The sequence below is a fragment of the Sus scrofa genome, chromosome 4 (genome assembly GCF_000003025.6).
Source record: "Sus scrofa isolate TJ Tabasco breed Duroc chromosome 4, Sscrofa11.1, whole genome shotgun sequence".
Lineage (NCBI taxonomy): Eukaryota > Metazoa > Chordata > Mammalia > Artiodactyla > Suidae > Sus > Sus scrofa.
Window position 1 is genome coordinate 74,740,427 of NC_010446.5, and position 15,081 is coordinate 74,755,507.

Below are 15,081 nucleotides of genomic sequence, written 5' to 3' on the forward strand. Positions count from 1 at the left end.
CTGTTCTAAATGTGTGCAGTGTCTGTGGTTTCCTTGACCTCTGATGCCAGCGGCCTGTAAATGCCTTCTTAGTACCAGAAAGACCCCTTCCACGGAATACTCTTTTCCACACCAGCTTCCAAGCCAGAGGCAGGTGATGCCACTTACCCAGGAACCCCAAGTCCTTCCAAATAATTGAACTCGACTTGCCTCATTCAGACACAGATAAAAATGAAGTACAAATCTGCAGGCCCTCTCAGCTTGAGCGCCAGAAAATACCGTATTTCACCGTTTCTAAGACACCTCTATTGTCCCATGTTAATCCCTGAAATCAGGGTCCATGTCACAACAGGTGGTGTGTCACCACTAAATAGGCAGTTTGCTTTCTTTCTGAGGGTCTGATGGGGGTACACGGTTATGATGCAATTTTTTTTTTTTTTTTTTTTTTTTGCTTTTTTTGGCCACACCCACAGCATATAGAAGTTCCCAGGCTAGGGGTCCAATTGGAGCTGCAGTTGCCTGCCTACACCACAGACACAGCAACACGGGATCCAAGCCTCATCTGCAACCTACACCACAGCTCATGGCAACGCTGGATCCTTAACCCACTGAGTGAGGCCAGGGATCAAACCCATGTCTTCATGGGTACAACCTGGGTTCATAAACCGCTAAGCCACAACGGGAACTCCAAGAATGACCATTTTGAAGGATATCAGTGATTGTTCCTGAAAAAGACAAAAAGATGAAACAAACCTCTAATGGGGCTCTGAGGAAAAAAAATGCTTTGCATTGCAACATAACTACTCTAAAATTTCCCATATGCTCCTGAACTGTGTTTTTAAAAGCTTTATCTGGAACTGGACAATTTCAAAACCCATTGATCTTGTTCTGATGTCTAAAACACAGCACAGAATTCTTATAATTCTTCTAGAAACCTGTCTGCCAAATGACATATTGTTTCCTTTGGCTGAGTGTTCACCTTTGAACTTCTCTCTAAAGCATGTAAATTTTAAAATCCCATCTTTAGTGCTGGTACCAATTTAGAATTGTTTAATCATACTGGAAAAAAGAAGTAATTTGCTTCATCTACTAACGTTTCCTTAAACAATAAAAAAATTTAAAAAAACCAAGACTCGTTTTTAAATGCTCTGTTCTTACATGATTCTCCTTATGAGACTCAAACTGATAGAAGGTAAAAAAATGTAAAAAAAATCATGGGCAAGTCCTTCTCAAAGGAGGAGGGAACCAAACATGCCAGAATAGGAAGGAATATGTATGATTTGAGTTCATTAATTCTGTATCACAAAGGGTCATCCAGAAACAAACCGAGGTTTAAAAACAGGATGAAAATGTACTCTGCAATACAGGGAGTGCCCTGGTGGGCCTGGTGGTTAGGACTCAGCACTTTCACCAATGCAGCCAGGGTTCAATCCTTAGTCTGGGAAATAAGATTTCCAACAACAACCAAAAAAGTATTTTGCAATACACTGCCTTTGCTGGTATCTAATTACCTATAATTAGTTGTTTGGGCCATGGCATCCATGAACAATGAAAAACTAAATTTCTTATAACTATTCTCCAAAACCTTCTATGGGAACATCCCATAACTAATCCCGACAAAGTTCAGAACCAACACTATGTTCAACTTCTTTGGCAACCACTTCAGGCATAATTGGTGTTCTCTTCTGAGCAACTCTCAAGCATGACTTTTGTGTGTTTCTATAACGCTTTCCATACCAAAAAAAGAACACCATGAAAAATTTACATCAGGCTCTGGCTATAGTGCAAAACTAAAGAAAAAAATTAAAAAAAAAAACAATGAAGACACAGAAAGGATATGGGATCCCATGCTTCATTAACCAGGATAATCCCCTCTGCTGTATCTAATTGATCAAAATGATGAACCTCCTTCGACTCAAAGGAAAGAAAGAAAGTCACTGGGGACAGGGGACTAGGACTTTCACCAGATCACCTGATCAGCAAAGCCAAAAAACAGACCAGACATGGCTACTTTGTAAGACGTAGTTCAAAGAAGTTAAACCTGCCAGCCTTCTCCTCAGCCCTCTGAAAATAAGCATCTTTAACAAGGGGTCGAGAAATCTTAGGAGGTTCTCCTCTGAAAATTACATTAATTTCTCCTGTTTAGGATGCTTTTCTGACCAAATGCTACCCAAGAAATTCAAAGCATGTCACTGAGTTATGAAGAAGAGGTGCGTTGGGATTTAGCCCCAAAGGGATGTGGTGAATGCTTCATGTATGCGCCAAACAGGGGTTCTCATGGTGCAAAATGTGGTGGCAGGACCTGGGGGCTCCTGGGCACATGTACACCGCAGCTTTGCTGCTCAAGAGCCCTGTGACTCAGCCAAGTCACTTCGGCTCACCTGCAGCAAGGAGATAACAACAAGTGCCCTTCACTGGAAGAGTGTAGAAAATGCACCATCATCTGCCTGGGACTGGGCCAGGTCCAGAGCTGGCCCATGGAGATAACGCCCATCACAGTCCAGAAAACTCTTATTTCAGGAGTTCTGGTGCTGGACTAAGTAGAACAAATATATTTTTTGTGGATGAGTCATGGCTGTAGAGAGCTCCCAAGCCTTCAGCCTGATTCTCAATTCTTACTGCCTCATCCTGGAGGCAGAACAATGTTAAAAACCAGAACAAAAGAGAATTCGCGCTAGGAAGTTGTTCTCTTAAAGTCAAGAAGCAAATAGATTTCTTATCATTTGTTTCTCTCTCCTAGAAGTATGGAGGAAAAAAAAAAAAGCTCAGGGTAGCTGGAGATCCCCTAGGCCTGGAACAATCACTCTTACTCTATTATGGGAAAATAAGGGACAAAGGTACAGCCAACTAAATAATATATTGACAGTGTTTGTCTTAACACCTGGAACGCCCTGGTTTTCAGAGAAAGTAGATAATCTTAAAAAGTTGAAAATACAAAGGACAAACTTTTAAAAAAGTTTTTTTCCTAAGAAGATTGTTGGGGGGCTATCAGTGCAGAGAGGGTGTATTTTGGGGGAGAGGGCAGGCTAGGAAATTGCTAATAGCATCCCATCTACCAGCGTTATCCACAGCGCCATCTACTGCCACACTTGGGCCACAGCAGCCTTGGTTCTGCAGGGCCCCAAGAGTTAATCACTGCCTTTTCTTAGGTAAGTAAACTGTTTAGGAAAGAAAATGTTAAAAGTGGGGGGGCGGGGACCTCAGAAAGTAAACTCCTGACACTCTTTTAAAATCCCTAGGTAGAAAACATAAACATAATCTTTTGGTTAACAACACATGGCAATCAAGTAGTTTTCATTTTTCTTAGCTAGTTACACTGTAAACTTCACTCTAAAGATGCTAAAGAACGGGTTAGAATTATGTGTTCTGATTGATGTATGTAAACACAGTTCCTATATTTATCTTTTATTATTTATTTTGATGCCGTGGGAGTTACCTAACTGCTGCCCTAGCAGCAACAGGAATTGAAAGTATTATTCTAAACCTATAGAACAAAGGGGTTCAGGATGGGGTTCAGAACCCAGGTTTCTCCTCATGTCTAGTCTAGGCTTCTCCTTGAGAATCAGGCCCTTAAGGATACTGAAGCCTCAGGAAATGCACCTGGTTGCGACCAGGTGCGGGACTGTGTTCCTGTCTTCACAGATCCGCTAGACACAGTACATAAGAATACACAGAACAGCTCCTCACTCATAAGCAAAACGACCCAACCTCAATGCTCTAAGAGTAAACCACAGACTTAAAACCGACCATGACTGGAAAGACCTGGGATGAAAAAAAAAAAAAAAAAAAAAAACAAAAAAAAAACCCAGACAACCATTTTCCAAACAGAAAAAAAAAAAAAAAAAAAAAAAAAACAAAACAAAAAAAAAACACATGGACTGACAATAAAAATTAAAAAGAAAACCAGCGGCTACTTACCTAGGGGGGGTGTTGCAGGTACTATTCTAAACTCTGCAGATTACCGTGTTGACAAAATACCATGGACGGTAACACCACAGATTAAATACTAGAGGGTAAAGCAACTGGAATGTCACCCCAGGAAGAACTCTGGCTTACCATTAACTCACCCCTTTGTCAAAATAACCTTAATTAATAGCTCATCTGAATGACCAGAGGTGGCCATGTCACAAAATACATACGTACAAGTATTTCCCATGGAATGACTCTAAGTGTAAATTGGGGGGGAAAGGCTAAATAAATAGCTTTACAGCCAACAAGGGAAACAGAGAAAACGGAAGTCATACCATTTATACCGCAAATATGCTTATTTTACTATCCTGTTCCCCTTCTCAAAATCCTCAAAATCAGACCCGTGTGTAGTCCTTACGACGCCAGCCACGCAATGTTGTCACAGATGCGTGCCAGATTTCGCACAGTAAAAAATGCGAAGTTAGCTTGTATCTCGAGCGGGAAAGAAAGCCTGCTTATTTTTATGGCTCAATAAATCTAAACACCAACTTGAAAGGGTTAAAAAAAGCAGGGCACCAGGTGCTGGCTTTCCACTTTGCCGAGTGATTTAAGCGTGCAGCAAAGTTCCTGCCGCTTCCCCACCAGCCTGCATGGAGGGAGAGCTGTCACTGCCAGGGACATTGCAGCTCCTGGCTGAGCAGCGGGCTCCGCGCCTTCCCGCAACCCGCAACCGCCCTGCGGCCAAGTTCCGAGTTCCGTGGGGGTGGTGGGGACACGAGTGAGCTGAGGACAATTTAATTCTGTTTCAATTCCCTCCGCTTTCAAAGAAAGTCCAGACAACTGAGACCATGGATGGAGCTGGAGGGAGGAACCAAAAACAAACTTTCGGAGCCTCTGAATCTGCATTTCTTGCAAGAATTCTCCGCCAGCGATTACAGGCTACCTAAGACTCGGCACCCGAGCTGAGAGGCCACTCGAGGAGCCCCGGCCCGGTGGGTCCCCAGCCCTCGCCGACCCCCCCTCTTCCGTGGGAACCCCCCAACCTCGCCACGCACGCCCATCCCCTGCTCGGCCTCCCCGCCGCTCCGGGGCCCCCATCCAGGGCCCGGGGGGCGCGGGCAGGGCAGTGGTCCCGCGCTCCGGCTCGCGGCCCGAAACACCGGCCCGGGTCGGTCCGGGCCATGCGGCCCCCGGGCCCAGAGGAACCGACACCCAGGCCGCCGGGAGGCGGCAGGGGCGGACCCGACAACTCTGCGGCCGCGCGCGGCGTCGGCATTGTCCGCGATCGGGGCGCGGCGCGGTGCGGCTCCCCCGACCAGGTCCCCGACAGGCCCCGGCCATCCCTCCCCGGCCCCCGGCCCAGTCTTACCTCGGCCGCGCTCCGGGCCGCGAGCGGTGCGGCCCGAGCAGGGCGCCGGGCTCCGGCGAACGGCGTGGAGGGAGAGTCCGGGCCGGCGAGGGACGAGGGCCGGGCCGCCGGGGCTGCTGGAGGGCGGAGCGAGGACGGGGACTGCCGAGGGGGCGCGGGACGCGGGCGGCGGAGGGCCGGACTGGCGGCGGCCGCGGCAGCTCGGGCTGCACAGAGTGGGAGGGCTCGGGCTGCCTTCGCCAGAGAGCGAGGGAGGGAACTCGGAGCGCGGTGCCGGCGCCCAGAGCGCGTGTCCCCAGGAGTGTGCACGCCCCCCGGGGCGCTCCGCCCCTGTCTCCACCCCCTCCCGCACCCCCACTTCTAGTCCCCTCCCCCACCCCGTCCCCGCCCCTCACTCCCACTCCAACCCCCTCCCCACCTCCAACTCACCCCCACTCTCTCCCCAGGCGAGAATCGCTGGATCCCAACTGCCAAGAAACCCCAGACCTGGAGCCTGTTTGTGAAAGTGATAACCCATCAGTCAACCCTCCAGAAGGTCCTGGTGCCTGAAGACATTCTCTGTTGACTAACTCATATACTCAGATGGACAGTCTTGGTATTTGTAGACTAAATTTCTGCAGACATTTATGAGTCTAAAAAAGGTTTGAAGAAGACGATGAAGAACATAGAAAAAAATGTCTAACACAATATACAGTCCCTAGAGTATGGGCCAACTGATGTTTCAAAATTAAGTAAACCCTTGAGGATGCATCTTTATTCATCTCATAAAGCATGGTTTGGTATTGCTTTTTGTTTAGATTTGCTTAGTAACTTGGTTGGGGTTTTGAGGGTTTTATTGTTTTAGGAAGATTAAACCCATTCTAGTTTAATTTTTGCAACTAAGAATTCGAAAAGATAAAATCTATATTTATCAAAATGGTTGAATTTGAATGAGATGCAAACATAAGTATTTCTGTAAAATATGTAGCAAAACTTTATTTTATATCTTTAGTACCTTTGGAATACAGTTGCCCTCATCCCATTTTCTGAGAAAGAGCATCTGTATTTGAACTGTGTGACTCTGTTCCATTCTAGTTCAGAAATTATCACATAAATAAAACTCAGGCTCCCCATAATGGATTTTTGGCTATTTACAGGAGAACCATTTTAAGAAAGTGACATGATCCTGGGTTTTCAATGGAACTTTCCTTTGGCATACTAATGCATTCCATGTGATCACAGATTCTGTTGTGGTCTCCATGAACTCCCAAAATCATGTTACAAAATGAAGTTCCTTTTCATCATTCCCATAGCAAATGGAACCAGCTTCTCTCACTCCAAAGAAGTCTATTTAAAAAAAAAAAATTAACTTCTTTGCCCCAGTGTCTTCCTTTTTGGGGATTGCTCCCTGCTGTTTTGTGATACACGCTGTCTCTGCCATCACAAGGGCACGTGACCCAGGCCTGCCAATCAGAGTGCCTCTCATTCCCTGGCACTAAGGGGAAGGGGGCTGGCACAGGTCCTAGTGGAGGGAGGGTCCTTTTTCTGAACTGGTGTGGCAGCTTTCTTTCAAGGCCAGACCATGTAAGCCTGCAGCAGCTGGAGGCAGCCTGTTAGAGAAGAAAGCCAATCTAGAAGAAAACCAACAGAGCAACAGAAACAGGTAGCATCCTGATGACAGGAACAAGCCCCTCCAGGCAGCTGCTCTCTGGAAACCCTTCAAAATTTCTGGACTTTGGAGGAAAGGCACTGGTAAAGTATCTTTTTAGCTTATTCTATTTCGAGCTAGGTTGCTTTCCAAAATACTCACTGGTGAAGCCGTGAAAGATTCCCAAATGATCCAGGCTCTGAATATTAGGAGTTGTAGCTTCTGTCACATAAATTGCTTCTTTGTAATAGACTATATGCCGAGAAGGTCACTTAGCAGGAAGCCCTACCTTGTGATAGGACTAAGGGTATCATTTAGGGTATTACTGTTACCCAGGGTAGAATTTATATTTTCACATTGTCCTTCTGCAAACCAAAAATTAATAAAAGATGTGGTTAGAAAATCAGAGATAAGATAGTAACATGTCTAAACTGGACTATCCCCATGGATGTTTTTGTGTTATCATTTATTCCAATAAAAGTTACCTTCATCAGTCTTGATATTTGCTGAATAGGACCTTTCCTTTTTTTCTGGACTGACAGTTGGAGGGTCTGCTACAAACTTTCAGGAACTGCTGAAATTGGTCTGTCGTGCTGGAATTTTATTGTTCAGGAGAAGTGGGCCATTGGCCAATGCTTGGAATTCTTCTGTCTCACAGAGATTTTTGTCTCTAGAAGTATGTAACAGTATTTGACTAGTACCCTAAACAAGCATCCTTACACTAATCACTGTGTTGCTTAACCATGACTCACAGGTCACTGTGAGCAGTAGGAGTGCTGTTGGCCGGAGGGTGGGCTGGATGGACCTTGCTTTGAGCCTTGGGTGTCTTGTGGGAACTCTGATCCCAGTTTGGAGATTTCTCCAGTCTTCCTTCACACAGGTATATACCATGTTGCATGGACAGCTAGTGAAATTTCATGTATAAAAGCTCATGAGCTGAATAATAACATAGCATCAACGGATCTGAGCCCCAGCAAAGAACAATATAAGGAGGTGACCCAACTCTAGAAACATGACAGGGTAACTTAGAAGGAAAAGCCAAAAAAAAAAAAAAATTAGTTCTGGAATCTGAGACCCAATGCTGATTGACACTTGTTCAAGTGACTGGCTATGATTCCCCAGTGAAAATGTCAATCAAATACCTGGAGCTTTCCCGCATCCACGTGCCAGATCCATGTGGTGCCTGTGCCATTTCCTTACCCAAGTGCTCTTAGAGAGGTACAGCATCTCTCAGTTGACCTGGGCTCCAACAACCCCATCTGTCCCAAACCCACCCGGAAACATGGCATAAGACACTGGTCTTCAAACCCAGAAACAGAATTGCCTGAATACCCCTAAGGACACCAGTTCTCCAGGTTGTGGGGAGGAGGAATAGGCACATCTACTTAAAAAATTTCCCTGAGAGGCTGTGATGCTCAGCCAGGGTGAAGGTGAATGAGATCCATGAATAAGTGCTCTTAATTCCACAGGAAAAGACTTGAGAAGCCCTCTGATCAGACGTGCTCAATTTGTCTTTTCCTTGCACAGCTTTTGGCTCTTCTGAGGTTATAGAAAAAGCAGCAAGGAATGCTCCTTAGGAGGAGAAGGATTTGCTTGAAGCAATCACCCTGGAAAAGGCCAGCTCCCAGCAAAGCAGAGATAAGAGAATCTTTAACTTTAAGCAGAAGCGCCAATTGCTGCAGAGAGAGGTGGCTCCACCAGAGCCAGCTGCCCCGGGGTTATCGCTTATTGAATAGTTCACAGCTTATTACTTGTTCCTGCTAATGATCGGAGGAGTCAAAACAATTGAGTTACATTCATGAATACTGAGTCGTGCCATTTAACATGGTTACAGCTGTCATTTATGGAGGACTTGGTCTGTGCTAGGCAGGGTACATGCCTCCTTTTCAGTCATGAAGATGGCCTTAAGCATAAATATTATGAGCTCCATTTCATAAAGAGGAAGCTCAGGCCCAGGAAGGTGAATGACACATCCAAGGTCATGGAGGTAGTAATTAGGGGATTTAAAAGTTAGTCCACCTGACGCCAAAGCCTGTGTATCTTTTCCCCTAAAGCAAACGCAAACTTACCTATGAGTTGTATGAATCATCTATCCAATAAGACAGCCCCTAACATGTGAGCTCTTTACATTTAAATAACTTAAAATTTGAGTGGATGAAGACTTCAGTGTCTCGATCACACTAGCCACTTGTCAAGTGCCATTGGCCACACATTGGAGAGACAAATAAACATTTTCATCATCGCCTTGAAAGAGTCCTGTTAGACAGCACTGACGCCTCCTATGTTTGTTTCATCAATGAAGGCAGTGTTCTCAGTGATTGGATTTTTCAAGTAAATTACTCCAGGTTTGTGTTAACTATTTGGATGGACTTTTTTCTAAAACATGTAATATATTTATGTACCTGTGTCTTAGTCTATTTGGACTGTTATAACATAAATACCATAGACCAGGCTGCTTATAAACAACAGACATTATCTTCTCACTGTTCTCTAGACCAGGAAGTCCAAAATGAGGGCACCAGCAGATCTGGTGTCTGGTGACAGCACAGCTTCTCCTTGTGTCCCCAGATGGCAGAAGGGGAAGGGCTCAGGAAGCTCTCTGGGGTTTCTTTCTCAAGGGCTCTAATCCCATTCGTGAGAGCCCCACCCTCATGACCTAACAACCTCCAGAGGCCTCACCTACTGGGATCATCACTTTGGGGGTCAGGATTTCAATGTATGAATTATTTTATTTATTTATTTGTCTTTTGTCTTTTTAAGGCTGCACCCACAGCATATGGAAGTTCCCAGGCTAGCAGTCTAATCAGAGCTGTTGCCACCAGCCTACGTCAGAGCCACAGCAACGCCAGATCCGAGCCACGTCTGTGACTTACACCACAGCTCACGGCAACGGCAACACCAGATCCTTAACCCACTGAGCGAGGCCAGGGATCAAACCCACAACCTCATGGTTCCTACTTGGATTCGTTTCCACTGTGCCACAACGGGAACTCCAATGTACGAATTATTTTTAAAATTGTTAGTGAAACACAGTTAATGTACAGTGTTGGTTAGTTTCAAGTATACAGCAAAGTGGTTCAGTTATACTCAATGTGTGAATTTTGGATTACACAAATATTCAGTCCATTGCAGCCTATCTTTTCTTTCAGCCTACACCACAGCCACAGCAACGCCAGATCTGGATCCGAGCCACATCTGCAACTTTGCGGCAACACCAGATCCTTAACCCACTGCGTGAGACCAGGGATGGAACTGACATCCTCATGGATTCTAGGCATGTCCTTAACCTGCTAAGCCACAGCAGGAACTCCCCACTGCAGCCTGCCTTAATTAGCAGAGGACACTGAACTAAATGCCTCTTGGAGGCATTCAGGGTGAGGCACCCACTTCAGTGGACCCACAGCCTGCCCCAAGCCCGTGCGTCTCTCTCCACTGGCCCCTCTGTTTTCCACCTTCTCACTTTTGTTTTCTCAGATTGTGTGCTTGCTTTTGGCCACATTCTGGTGCCTGTGGCCCCAGCCTGCGCTACCTCTGTCCAGCCACTCTTCCTACAGTTTTTTTCCCCAATTCTGTGTCTCCATCTACCACTGATGTGTCAGTGACAACAGAATTTTGATCTCTAACTCCCACCTCATTTTCTGATCTTCAGTGCAGTTTCTTTTTCTAGCCCTCCACTGGGCTAGTGCTGCCGTGGTCCGAGAATTGTTGCTACTGCTCAAGGACAGGTGAGTTTAGACAGTGGAAGCCTGTGGGGAGACACTTTTCTAGCAATGCGACATTGTTGGGACATGATGTTACAGTCTGTCATTGGTATGTACATAATAGACTGCCTTGGATTAGAAATTCGAAACAAACACTGTACCGGATTCCACACACTGTCTCTTGGACCCCTAGTGCTCGTGACCTGAACTTGTCAGCACTGAAGTCATTGTCCCCCTCCCCCTCCCCCCAGCACAGTCAGGATCCAGGCCGGAACCAGGGAAGTGAATACAGGAAATCACTTGCAAAAATGCTGCAGAAGCTGAAGGGAAGACAAGGAAAGATGAGTCAACCTAGATTTTAGCAGGAGCAGGAGACAAAGGAGAGACAGACAAAGGAGAAGGTGGTGTCATTGGCCCCCAGGATGGGGGGCTGGTGGAGGGCATTGATGCTAAGTTACGAGGAATAACGAGGTGTGTTCCCAGGAGCTGAGACCCGCAGAGCCTGCAGACGCTGTCTGTTGAACTGAACTGAACTGAACATATTTTTCTATTCTGTTATTGACACCGCACACATCTAAAAATTTCCTGGGGAACTCTGCCAAATATTGCATATAACAAGTTAATGATGCAGAGAGGTTGCAACCATTAGCTGATCTAGGCTTCAGAACTGAGATGCTGGGCCCGCTTCTGTAAAGGACATCCATGAGCTCTTTCTTATTTTGATTTGACTCAAAATGATCCCTTACGTCCAGATTTTCAACTATGTCAAAAGGCTTAACTTGTCAGAATTGGCTCGTATAGTACGTGGAATATTGGGTTAATATATATGGCTGCTGTATTCTCACAGACAGGGTGAAATACTGCACTGAGGATGCGGAGTGTTCTTAAACTATTTGTGGCAAGGTGAACTTAGAGCATTAAGCCACTTACACAATCCATGTATTTTGTGCAGTGCGTTCAAATTCATATTTTCCCCAGAATCAAAAATCAGAGGTGACATGAATAACTGGAACCTCTAATTTCATTCACACCTCTTCCTGACCAAATATTAAACCAATTCATTAGTAGCCAGAGAAATGAACTAATTTGGACTTTTCTCCTCCTCTCTGCCATTGTGCAGTAGAGCCACTAACAAGCAAAGCAGATAATCAGCATGAGAAGACAAGGAGAAAAGGACAAATAAGGGAATATGAGGTCTCAGAGCCACAGATGGCACTGATGTATAATCACCAGTTTCCTGTCTTTAAAACACGTGTAAGTAGGTATGCAGACTTTGAGTCTCAGGGTTCAATGTGCATTTTTTTCCCCGAACTCTTTCTAAAGTGGGAATTGTGGTTTCTCAATGTTGGGCAAAGATATATTCAGAAATTCATGTGTAGACATTCTATTTTTCAGGCACCGCGTACGAATCTAAAGGATGAGCAATGCCACTTCTGACATTTGCAGAAATCACCCGCAAATTATTGGGAAATTTTTAACAAAATGTCAGAACGCCTTGGGGACGGCAGTGAATTTTAGCTCATCCGCCCACTCGCCCCTCCCTCCCTCACCTGTCACCAGAGCTCTGCCGTTGTCAGTGTTTTCACTCCTGCATCAAATCTTTCACTTCTTACCTGCCCTTAGGACAAGGGCTTCCCCTGTTCCTTGTGAAATCCTGCAACCCGTCAGATGTCTTCCTTGTTACCTCTTTATGGTGCTTCTTCCTTTCCTCAAATTGGTAAAAGTTAATCTTTTTCAGTAATAGTTCAACGATTCCAACATGGTTTATTTACTCACAAAGTACGCATAGCCTTAATTTCCTGCTGGTTTGACCACCAGCAGCCAAGACTTCTAAGCAGGTGTCCTTTTGGAATATCAGCGTTTGCAAGTGGCCAGCCAGTGGCCCCAAGAGTGGGCTGAGGTGGGTGTGGAAGTAGGCAGCTTAGGAAAAGATAAAGGGGGTGGGGGAGGGAGCGCCTTTCCTTCCCAGCTCACCGTTCCACCCCATCCAAACGACTGGAGAATGTACAAGAACACCAAATCACTGTCTGTTGAAATCTCTTAGGAGAACAAATCAGCCTAGGTTGCCGTTTTGTGTTTCTGAGAAAAGACAAGTTGGGACAGACACACAGACCCAGTCAGCCTGGGCGACAGAAGTCCTGCGTGCAGTTAGGCTGTTTTATCAGCCTGCACTTGTCCGCCCCTGGCAGTCCCTACCTCCTATTTAGTTGTGAGTGGAGAGTTTTATGCAAAGGAATAAGGAAAAAATGTAAATACACACAATTTTTTCCTAATCATAAAGCATAGTAATTCCTTATGGATTTGGGGTTGGCTGGGTTCCCAAACTCTTTGTAAACATCTTAATCCTGCTGTTCTTAGAAGGTTGGCCTCAGTTACAGTGGAGTAGATTGCCACTCTCAGAACTCAGACCTCACTAGGCACCAATGTGCTGCCCTGCTCTGTGAATGGCATTCCAGTGGGTCCCACTGGCCTCCCTAAGCTGTAAGCTGGAGGTGAGTACCACTGATGGAGCAAACTCTTCTGGTGAAATTTCTTGCATGACTTAGCAAAATCAGAGCAGCCGGCAAAACATCATCAGCTCCTCACTGAGGTAAACGCATGCTCAGAGAGCAGCCGAATCATGATGTACTTTTACATTCATCGGCTTCGAATGCCGTGGACCTGGTCCAGAGTCTGGACACTGCAGCATTTCCTGCACAGTCCTGAGCACGGGAAGTGCTGTCATCCTGGAGCAGTGCCAGCTCTGAGCTCAGCTACCCGAGAGCCAGTGGGGCATCTCCTGGACCTTGTCATACCTATCAGAATCCAGGAGAGTCTGAGAAAGGACCAACTAACTCTTCCTTGGATTCAAAAAGATCCATAGAGCCACACATCGAAGAATATGAATCACAAAATATTCTTGTTAACCTTCATTGAATAAGGTGTTATTTTTCTCTAAATGCATATGTTATATTTGAGAAAATAGACTTCCGATGACAGTTCTGGTACCAAGTAAGATGTGAATCCCCTGGTCAGGGCTCTGGGAGTGGCGGTGGGGCTGCAGGAGAATTAACGTTTTAGAATACTGGCAACGTGGAGGCAGAGATGTGCTTGCTTCAGGCACACCTGCCTGCCAACTGACTCTGCCTTCTCCCTCCAAGAACATGTGGCCACTATTTTTTCCCTTCCCCCAATTTTACTGAGATACAGCTGACAGGTAATAGTGTATATATGCATTTGAGATGTGCAACATAATGATATGATACAAGAATACACTGTGCAGTCATCACCACTTCAGGTTGACCTAACATCCATCACCTCATATAGTTATAATTTTTTTTTTTTTTGCAAGGAGAACTTTTAAGGTCACCTCTTCGCAACTCTCAAATATATAATACTTGTTGCTCACTGAGTGCCCTGCTGTATATCACATCTGAGAATTTACCTTGTAACTGGAAGTCTGTAGTTTGCATCTTTGACCACCCTCACTTTCCCCTCAACACCCCTGTCACAGGACAACCACCGATCTGTTCTCTGTTGCTATGAGGTTTTTTGGGGTTTTTTTTTTTGGTTTTTTGTTTTTCACATATAAGTGAAATCACACAGAAATTCATCTTTCTCTGTCTGACTTTTTGCACTTAGTGTAATGCTCTCAGGATTCATCTGTGTTGTCATAAATGGCAGGATTTCCTTCTTTTTATGGCTGAAGATATTCCATTGTGGTTAATGTCTACATTTTCATTGTCCATTAATCCATGGATGGACACTTAGATTGTTTCCAAGTCTTAGCTTTTGTAAGTAATGCTGCAATGAACATAAGAGTGCAGATATCTTTTTGAATTAGTGTTTTCATTTCCTTCCAATATACACCCAGAAGTGGAATTGTTGGATCATGTGGTAGTTGCAATTTTAATTTTTTGAAGAAACTCCATACTTTCTTCCATAGCGGTTGCACCAATTTACATTCCCACCAGCAATGCACAAGGGTTCTCTTTTCTCCATTGTCTTGCCAACACTTTTTTCTTGTCTTTTTGATAATAGCTCTTCTAAGAGGTATAAGATGATATCTCATTTTTTTTTAAATTTTGGTTTTGATTTGCATTTTCCTGATGAATAGTGATGTTGAGCATCTTTTTATGCACCTGTTGGCTATTTGAATATTCTCTTTGGAAAAATGTCTACTCAAATCCTTCATTTATTTTTTAACTACATTATTTTCTGTAGTTTTATTGAGCTTATGAATTTCTTATATATTTTGGATATTAAGCTCTTATCAGATGTGTGGTTTGCAAATACATTCTCTCACCCCATTGGCTGACTTTTCATTGTATGGGTTACTCTTTCTGCTGTGTGGAAATTTTTTAGTTCCATGTAGTCCCACTTGTTTATTTTTTATCTTGTTGCTTGTGCGTTAGGTGTCATATCCCCCCAAATATTACCAAGTCCAATGTCAAGGATCTCTCCTCTGTGTTTTCTTCTAGGAGATTAATGGCTTCAGGTTCTACAACTAAGTAACT

The 15,081-nt window shown here is 44.8% G+C and overlaps 1 protein-coding gene and 1 long non-coding RNA gene across 4 annotated transcripts in view; one reads left to right on the top strand and one right to left on the bottom strand.

The window, feature by feature from the left end:
- Positions 1 to 5,562, bottom strand: part of FAM110B (family with sequence similarity 110 member B) — a 134,536-nt gene extending 128,974 nt beyond the window's left edge. For 2 of the 3 annotated variants that reach the window (XM_013988070.2, XM_001925806.5), the window contains exon 1: positions 5,258 to 5,562. The gene's annotated coding sequence lies outside the window, so the exon portion shown is untranslated. Of the gene's footprint in view, positions 1 to 3,897; positions 3,966 to 5,257 lie in introns of those variants that run through there. The other variant, XM_021089349.1, reaches the window with a different exon arrangement.
- LOC110260291 lies at positions 4,753 to 6,164 on the top strand. The gene is made up of 2 exons (XR_002343316.1): positions 4,753 to 4,880; positions 5,704 to 6,164. It is a non-coding gene; the product is annotated as an uncharacterized LOC110260291 (long non-coding RNA).